Raw genomic sequence first — 8,638 nt, forward strand, 5'->3', positions numbered from 1 at the left:
AATAACCTTTAAAAGGAAAAGCCCTGGCAAACTCAAATATTAAGAAGTGAACAAAAGATAGAGAGACATGTACCCAAGGTTAAAAAAAAGGTGGGGCGGCATTCAAAAACTCAATTAAAACCGCAGCATGTACTAGGAACAGTTAATAGAGAACATGTAAATCAAATAAATAATTTCAGATAGTGAATTTGATAAGTGTTATATGACTTATAGGAAGGGTGGGAGAAGACTGAATTCCCAGAATAAGCTGAGACTTAGGAAAAATGCTGAAGTTAAGAAAACTTAGAGGGAGTTATAGGCTTTATTAAAATCAAGGAAATTATTAAAAGAGAAATAAGGACAAAGTTTCTGCCTTCTTTACTATGAAAAGTATAACAAATATTGCTAAGAAAGAATTAAACTCCAAGCTTAGAAGGTAGTGATAAAGCACCAAGTCACTTTAAACAAATTCAAGTAGTCAGCCCCAGATAACCTATATACACAGATACTGAAGGAATGGACAGATGTAATCTTGAGAACAAAAGAGGAGCTGGAAAACTGGAGATGGTCACATTCTTTTCTGAATTTCAAAAGATGAGGCTACAGAAAACACAGACTGGTAAATATGTTTCAGTCAGTATAAGCTGGGTTTGCTTCATAAACAAATACCCCAAAATGATAGTGGCTTGAAATAACAAAGGCTTATTTCCTGTTCATTTCTTACTTGTGCTACATATCTCTTGTAGATTGTCTGAGGTTTTGCTCTATTATTGCCTTCACTTTGGGATCCAGGCTGGGACATTCTGGCTAGCAAGACAAGGACTTGATGGGGCCGACTCATTCTTAAAGTGTCCTCCCAAAAGTGACATATTTCTCTTCTACTCACATGACATTGGCCAAAGAAAATTATGTGAACACAATTTCAAATAAGTGTGAAAGTGCAATTCTACCTTGTGTGCAGTGGGAGGCAGAGCTGGAATATTTGTGAAAATTCAAATATTTGCTGAAATGTGAGCACTTAGATCAGCAAGAGGTGATTAAAAGGAGTTAAAATAGATTCAGAGGCAAGAGCAAAGTTATTAACTTTTTTGAAATTATTAAATTTCTAAATCAAGAGAATGCTGTAAAGTATATCTTGACTTTAACAACGCATTTAGCCAAATTTCTCACAACCTAATGGGTAAGACACAAAATTATAGGTGATAAAAACATGGTTATCTGTTAACATTGTTAACAATCTTACCTAAAGGATACGGATTCGTGTTCTATCATCCACTCAGAGGGAAGCCTCTATGGGCATGCTAGAGGACTTAAAGATGTAATTGTAAAGAGAGCCAATGTACTGAATGACAGAATCAGGATCTTAAAATATCTTTTTTTTAAAAAAAGATTTTATTTATTTGAGAAAGAGAGAGAGTACAAGCAGGGGGAGCAGCAGAGGAGAGGGAGAAGCAGGCTCCCCACTCAGTAGGGAGCCTGATGTGGGGCTTGATCCCAGGATCCTGGGATCTTGATTTGAGCTAAGGGCAGACGCTTAACCGACTGAGCCACCCAGACGCTCCAGGATCTTAAAATCTTTTTTTTTTTTTAAGATTTTATTTATTTGAGAGAGAATGAGCGAGTGAGAAAACATTAGCAGGGGGAGGGGCAGCGGGAGAGAGAAAAGCAGACTCCCCACTGAGCAGGGAGCCCAACATGGGGCTTGATCCTGTGAGTCCAGGATCATGACCTGAGCTGAAGGCAGACGCTTAACCGACTGAGCCACCCAGGCGCCCCAGGATCTTAAAATATCTTAATTGACTGAAATAATAATAAAATTTCAGAAGAACAAAGGCAAAGTGCTATATGTAGAATTTTAACGAAATCAAATGCATCAGCATATGGTGTGAAAAACTAGATTTACTGCAAATTCCATGTTGTCTTTTAAAAAACACTTTTATTAAAGCATAACATGCAGGAAAAAGAACAATTCATAAGTTTATAGCTTTATGAATTATTATAAAGTGAACAATCCATGTAATTCCTACTGATATCAAGAAAGAGGACACTACCAGGACTATAGAAGCTCCTTTCATGTCATGGCCCAGGCACGCCACCCCCCCCACACTTTTTCCCAAAGGTAACCCCTTCTCCTTATTGCTAACACCACATGTTATCTTTACCTATGTTTTTAAACTTGACATAAATGGAATCATACTATATACTTTCGTTTTTCTCATATGTTTGTGATATTCATCCGTGTTGTATGTTTATCAAGAACATTCCTTTTCGGTGCTATCTAGTATTCCACCAGCTGATTATACCACAAATATTTATCCATTGTACTATTGACCTATTTGTTGTTCCCAGTTTTAGGCTATTAGAAATAATGCTGCTAAGAACATTCTTGTACATGTGTTTTGGTAAACACGTGTGCATTTTGCTTGGGCATCTACTTAGGAGTGGAGTTGGTGGGTCACAGGATACACATATATTGAACTTGAGTAGATCCTGCCAGTCTTCCAAACTGGTTGTACCAATGTATACCATACAAGCAAGATATCAGACTTCAGAAGCTCTGTTCCTGGCCAACACTTGCTATTGTCAGTCTTTCAAAATTTTAGCCATCTTGGTAGGTGAGTGGTGGTATGTGTGGCTTTGTTTCCCTTGTGGGGAACTTTGTGGTACTAATGAAATTAAGCACCTTTTCATATGCTTATTGGCCATTTGGATATGATGCCATCTTAAGGTATATCAGATTAGTGTTCAAATCTGATCCAGAGCATTGGGTTTAGTTTTGCCCACTTTATTTGAAGGTTACTAACAATGGAACATGAGTGATGGGAGAGATTGGAAATGTTGTCATGAGATGATGACATTCAGGTGAAATGCTAGTTATCTTCAAATATCTGGAAATGTGAAAGTTGTGAAGGAACAAGGAGACACAGGTCCCTGTGCAAAGTCTAATGCAGACCCCTGCTTTTCATATACTAATCCTGCTACTATTTCCCTACCCCCCGGGTAGGGATTGAGTGTGGCTAATTGAGAATAAAGTTCACAAGAGGGCTGAGGAGTAAAGGCAGGTTGGAGATTTTTCCTCAGTAGAGGGGGTCAGTTTATCAAAGAATGGATGATCCTAATAGTACGGTTTCTGCAGGCATGGATGCTCTAAAAAGGCTTGTGCAGGTGTGCTAAGCAGCCACAGAACTGAGGTAGAATTGAAGAGAACTGAGCAGGACTGGAGCTCTATTCCCTCTCCTGCCGGTGCTCACTGACTTCTCAACCATTTTTTCTTTGGCTACCATTTGTGAGACTACCAGAATAAGCACAATATATAGGACATCCAGTTAAATTTAAATTTTAAATGAACAATGAACAATTTTTAAATATAAATATATCCCAGTTATTATATCTTATCTAGCAACCCTGCTTCCAGCCTGTCAATTCTGGCAAATACCACACCCTCCTCAAACACACAGTGTAGACCATCTTGCTTTAGTTTGAACACTGTGTGGAAAGTGGTTTAGATTTATTTTTTGTTGCTCCAAAAGGAGGAACTAGGATTGATGGCTGGCAATCACTGGGAGGCAAATTTAACAACGTAAACTCCCCAACAGGGCAGTCTGGGAAGCACTGGATTTCCTCGTGAAGGGCACACCACAGGTGTCTTTCCTGCAAGGTTGTAGTGATTCTTACATTTAATGGAAAGATGATTGCTAAGATTCCATTGTTTTAAATAAGGTGATCTGAGAACTTGGACAGTTTTTTTTTTTTTTAAGTTTATGACTACTAGGCAGGGAAAGTAGATGCATTTGGCCACTAAGATGACAAATGTATGAGGGAAACTAGAGTAAGAAAATGATTTGTCCATGAGCTGAAGAGGCCCAGATATCTAAAAAGAATACCTGAGAGTTTGTCTTATGAACACTCATAAAACGACAACAGAAAATTTCTATTTTAGAAGAGTAGATTAATATTTACTTTGTGGCACATTTCAACTTATTGAGACCTCTTTATGTGAAGCATTTTACATAGGTTGCCTCAAAACAGCACTGTGAGGTAGCCACCCCCCCCATTTTATAGACACAGAAACTGAAGTTCAAAGAGATTAATTTGCCTTAGGCCACACAGCTGGAAAGCCCAGGTCGGTGGGATCTGAACATCCATATTCTTTCTACCACACCTTGCTACATCCCATTTGTATATGTTTTATGACACCTTGGGGATATTAATGACCTAGAGAAAAGATGCATTTAATATTAGAGTACTTTTTTTTGCATGTTTTTTTGTAAAGATTTTTTTTTAATTTATTTGAGACAGAGAGAATGAGAGAGACAGAGAGAGAGAGAGCACATGAGAGGGGGGAGGGTCAGAGGGAGAAGCCGACTCTCTGCCGAGCAGGGAGCCCGATGCGGGACTCGATCCAGGGACTCCTGGATCATGACCTGAGCCGAAGGCAGTCGCTCAACCAACTGAGCCACCCAGGCGCCCTAAAATTGCATGTTGATAGTAGTGTCATCAATTATTTGGCCAACTCAATCACAGTCAAGAAGAGAGCATGAACAGAGCAGGCCCTGAGGGTGCATGAAAGCAATGAGGAATGAGGATATCTGAAAGACTGAACGACCAAGTAAGCGGATAAAACCCCAAAGATATACCAAGACAGAGTTTCCTGAAAGAAGGAAGAAGTGTGTGGGTTTATTCTACTTAAAACTCAGCAGTATCCAAAAATGAAAATGAAATTAAAGATCAATTATATCCATTACGGTTTCTCTGAATAGCTCTTCTAGAAACTTCTAATAGATTTCAGCTTTTATCCAGTTATTACCACTGTGTAAAATCAAGTTTTACAAGAGCCCAAAGAGGAGATACTCTGAACTTAAAGGGATAATGTTGTGTCAGGAAAGCTTGCCAGGCCACCCTAGCCAAGGCAACTTTTCCTCTGAGTTATGAGGACACTTAGTGTCTATGAATGCCCATGCCTTATTTTCTATTTAAACATCCTTATCTATTGATCTGCTTATGTCTTCCTGTGAATTGTAAACTCTTGTCTTAGAGACCATATTCTACATGTCCTTGTTTCCTCCAGAGCATCTTCCTACAACCCCCCTCACACGGTAGGCATTTGCTATTTGAGGACCAATAAAAAGTAGGCTTATCAAGGGAGAAGTTGCAGGACAGAGGTAAATAAAGATGGCAAGCCAGAAAAATAGAGCATCCAGGATACATAAGATGAGGCAACATTTAAGACTTCAAATTTCTAGGGCGCCTGGGTGGCTCAGTTGGTTGAACGGCTGCCTTCGGCTCAGGTCATGATCCTGGAGTCCCGGGATCGAGTCCCGCATCGGGCTCCCTGCTTGGCGGGGAGTCTGCTTCTCCCTCTGACCCTCTTCCCTCTCATGCTCTCTATCTCTCATTCTCTCTCTCTCAAATAAATAAATAAAATCTTTAAAAAAAAAAAAGACTTCAAGTTTCTAACATCACTTAAAAGACTGACACAGAGATTTACACCTACCTAGGATACCTAGCCCAAGGAGTTCCCACTTTCCTCTAAGCTCCAATACCTGTCTTCTTCCCAGAGGGCTGACCTCACCTTTACCTTTGCAACCATTCTTCCTACTGAGACTCCACATACCTCGTCTTTCTCCAAGGCTGAGGGAAAGCCAGAGCCTAGATCAGGTACTAGATCTTTCAGGAGTACAGAAAACAGAAAAGGGGCCTGGGTGACATTATTCTGAAGACAGAAGTGCCATGTCCGTGTATGGCCCATAAAAATGACAGTTTTGTCTAAAAGCCGTTTTCCAGGCCACACCCTCATCAGAAGCTCATTGTTTCACGCTGACTGACCATGCTTCTGATTGGCTGGCACTGCCCTCCCCTCCCCCACCAGTCCCAGTGGCCTATCTCCTACAGGGACTGGTTGTTTCAGGTTCTCCATCCGGACATGTGGGGCAAGGGTCTGGGAGACTGATATGACTGACTCCAAAGTAGTTTTCATAACTCCTTCTCTGACCTCGTAGAGGGTGGCTGAAATTAGGCAATAGTTAGTAGGGTTATCCTAAAGCCACGTATCTCCTGAATAAGCAAACACCCAATTTTGATCAATAATGATTATGGCTTTTACCAGGACTATGAAATTTATCAGTTATGCTTTCAGAACTTTAGGGATTTTTGTGAGGTAAATGTTTGTTTGAAGAATTACATACCCATCTTTTTTGATTGGGCAAGTGCACATTTCTAATAAAATTCACTCCAAAGATAACTTGCAATCCAATGTGGCACTGGATTTGGGTTTCTCAATCCAATGTGACACTGGCAAAATGTGTTTTAAGAGGGTTGCATATTTTCTAAGAGCTTAAATCACGTTTTGATTTTCTAGCTGTTCTTACGTATGTCACAACTACAATTAACATTTAGTGACACATATGTAAAACTTGAATTTAAAAAAGTTGAACTGAAAAAGCAAGTAATCATTCTCAAGCAAAGTCCAGCCCTATAATTAAATTTACTGTGTGTTTCAAAATGTCATAAAACACATTTGTCTTAAGGGAGGAAAAGAGATTCATTTTATTTTGTCAAGAAAATTTTCTGATGCTAGTTGTGGAAACCAGTCTTAATATAATTAGAATCATACTTCATATAATTAAACAGACCCCTTAGGGAGAAAACCCATCTAAATACCAGTGCTTTCTATTTCTGTTTCATTATACAAACAAGCTCCAGTAGAAACTATTTTGCTTTATGGAGAGGAACCTGGGCTTTGAGGTCAATCCTTGTTAAGATTCAACCTTTCACCATCATTTGAACAACTTAAAAAAAAAGACAACTTGTTTACTATGGAGAATTGATAGCATTGATGTACCTCGGATGAGTGCTTCTTTGAAATGAAGGCCAAACCACAAAAAAGATTAGGTTAAAGAATTTATCTCTTATTGAGCATTCTCCACCCCGCCTTTGGACCCTCACTCCAAGCAGCTTGTTTTCTGCTTTAATCTGTGAAGGCCTCAAGAGTTCCAGGAGTTACTACCCCAGAAGGTGTGCAAATAGGTTAACACAGTACACCCTCTTTCCAGGTATACTTTGTTCTAAGAAAGTATTTTTTAGGTCTACCTTCAATTAATAAGCTTATCATCTTCCAAAACTTCCTACATTTATTTAATTTTACACCAATCATCGACCAGGTCTTGAGTTAAAACATTATTTCTTTTTTTGAGTTAAAACATTATTTCAATTAATCTTTACAACAATCCTATTAAGTAAATACTCTCGTATCCCCATTTTATTCTTGAAAATACTAAAGCCCAGAGACAAAGGTTAACAAGGTCTCACAGTTAATATGTAGCAGAGTTGAGCTGAAACCCAGGCCTATTAGACCTGGCATTGAGTATTTACCTAATGAAATTTTCAGTAAGGACTGGTTAGAAATTTTGATAAAGAAATCAACTTAACTAATCAAGTGATTTGTACCATTTGTACTTTTATGGACAAATGGTAGTACCATTTGTACTACCTCACCGGTAGTAAGGACTTCTGGTATATAAATTCTTTCTCAGTTTTTGAGAGTAGTTGTGAGACTGGTCAGTGGACATTTCAAGTGGCAAGAATTTTCGATTGGATACTCTTTCGAGTCATTTAATTTTTAAGATTCAATAATGGGATGGATGAAGTTCCGGGGCATAAAGAAAGCATGAGCTGGTGGTCTATCAGTGGAACTTCTGAGGACCAAACGGAAGAGAATTGTGATTGCATCTAAATGCTACAATTAATTTGACTGACAAGTGGGGCTTAGGAGAACCCATATAGGAAAGAGCGGGTTTTAATGAAAAGGAAGGGAAACATCAGTTCAACATAAACATTTTAATAAACTTTTTTGTGTCTGTGCCATATTTCATAATAGATGGTTTTCCTAAAGGCTTAACCCTAGGAAATACACGTGTGCTCACACATGCCACACTAATTTAACAGCATGGTTTATACAAAGAAAGCAGTAATAATTGGGCTCTTCAGGACCTCTTCACTTTTGCCTATATCAAATTCTCTAATCCTTCCTCCTCAAAGATGGACTAAAGAGAAGGGGTAAGTGATAAAGCACAAGGTTTTCACTAATTGCCAAATTCTGATCAAATACATTATTTTAAAAGGTCTTTTGTCATTGCTTCTTCAAACTTGGAAATAACTTGCTTTGCTGATTCCTCTACTACCCAGGACCAGCTCTACTAGAATTTTTAGAAGAAAACTCAGTACTTCAAACAGGAGCTCCAATCAAATAGATTGCTAATTATTTCTAGCACAGAGTAATCTATGTCCAGTCTATCTTCGTAACATGGACAAAGATCACCATGTTTTCAGAAAGTTGACTTACGTCCAGGGTACTCTACCAGACACTTTAATCTGCCCAAAGTCATAGATTATAAGTCACAGAGCTGGGATTCAAATTTAGGACTCCAGAGCCTTTTCTGCCACATTATATCAATTACAGAATATAATTTAAAAACTTAAGAGATCCTTTGTTACCTTGTGGCTGTAAAGGAACGGCTAGCCATTCCACTACCCACTTCTCACTCTCTTTAGCTCGATTTCCTTTTACTTCCGGTAACTTCACCATCCTTCACCATCCAACAGAGTATTTAACCTTTCAACCATCTCTGGTAGACTAGAACAGAAGGAAGCCATGGGTCTG

The 8,638-nt window shown here is 38.8% G+C and overlaps 1 protein-coding gene across 5 annotated transcripts in view; it reads right to left on the reverse strand.

Moving 5' to 3' along the window:
* ADCY10 (adenylate cyclase 10) overlaps positions 1–8,584 on the reverse strand; it is a 95,420-nt gene extending 86,836 nt beyond the window's left edge. For all 5 annotated transcript variants that reach the window (XM_073899950.1, XM_073899952.1, XM_073899951.1 and 2 more), the window contains exon 1: positions 5,594–8,584. The gene's annotated coding sequence lies outside the window, so the exon portion shown is untranslated. The remainder of the gene's footprint in view (positions 1–5,593) is intronic.
* Between the last annotated feature and the right edge of the window lie 54 nt (positions 8,585–8,638).

This window comes from Callorhinus ursinus, unplaced genomic scaffold, assembly GCF_003265705.2.
Source record: "Callorhinus ursinus isolate GAN/ISIS: 27379988/994484 unplaced genomic scaffold, GSC_fseal_2.0 scaffold13, whole genome shotgun sequence".
In the NCBI taxonomy this organism is placed as follows: domain Eukaryota; kingdom Metazoa; phylum Chordata; class Mammalia; order Carnivora; family Otariidae; genus Callorhinus; species Callorhinus ursinus.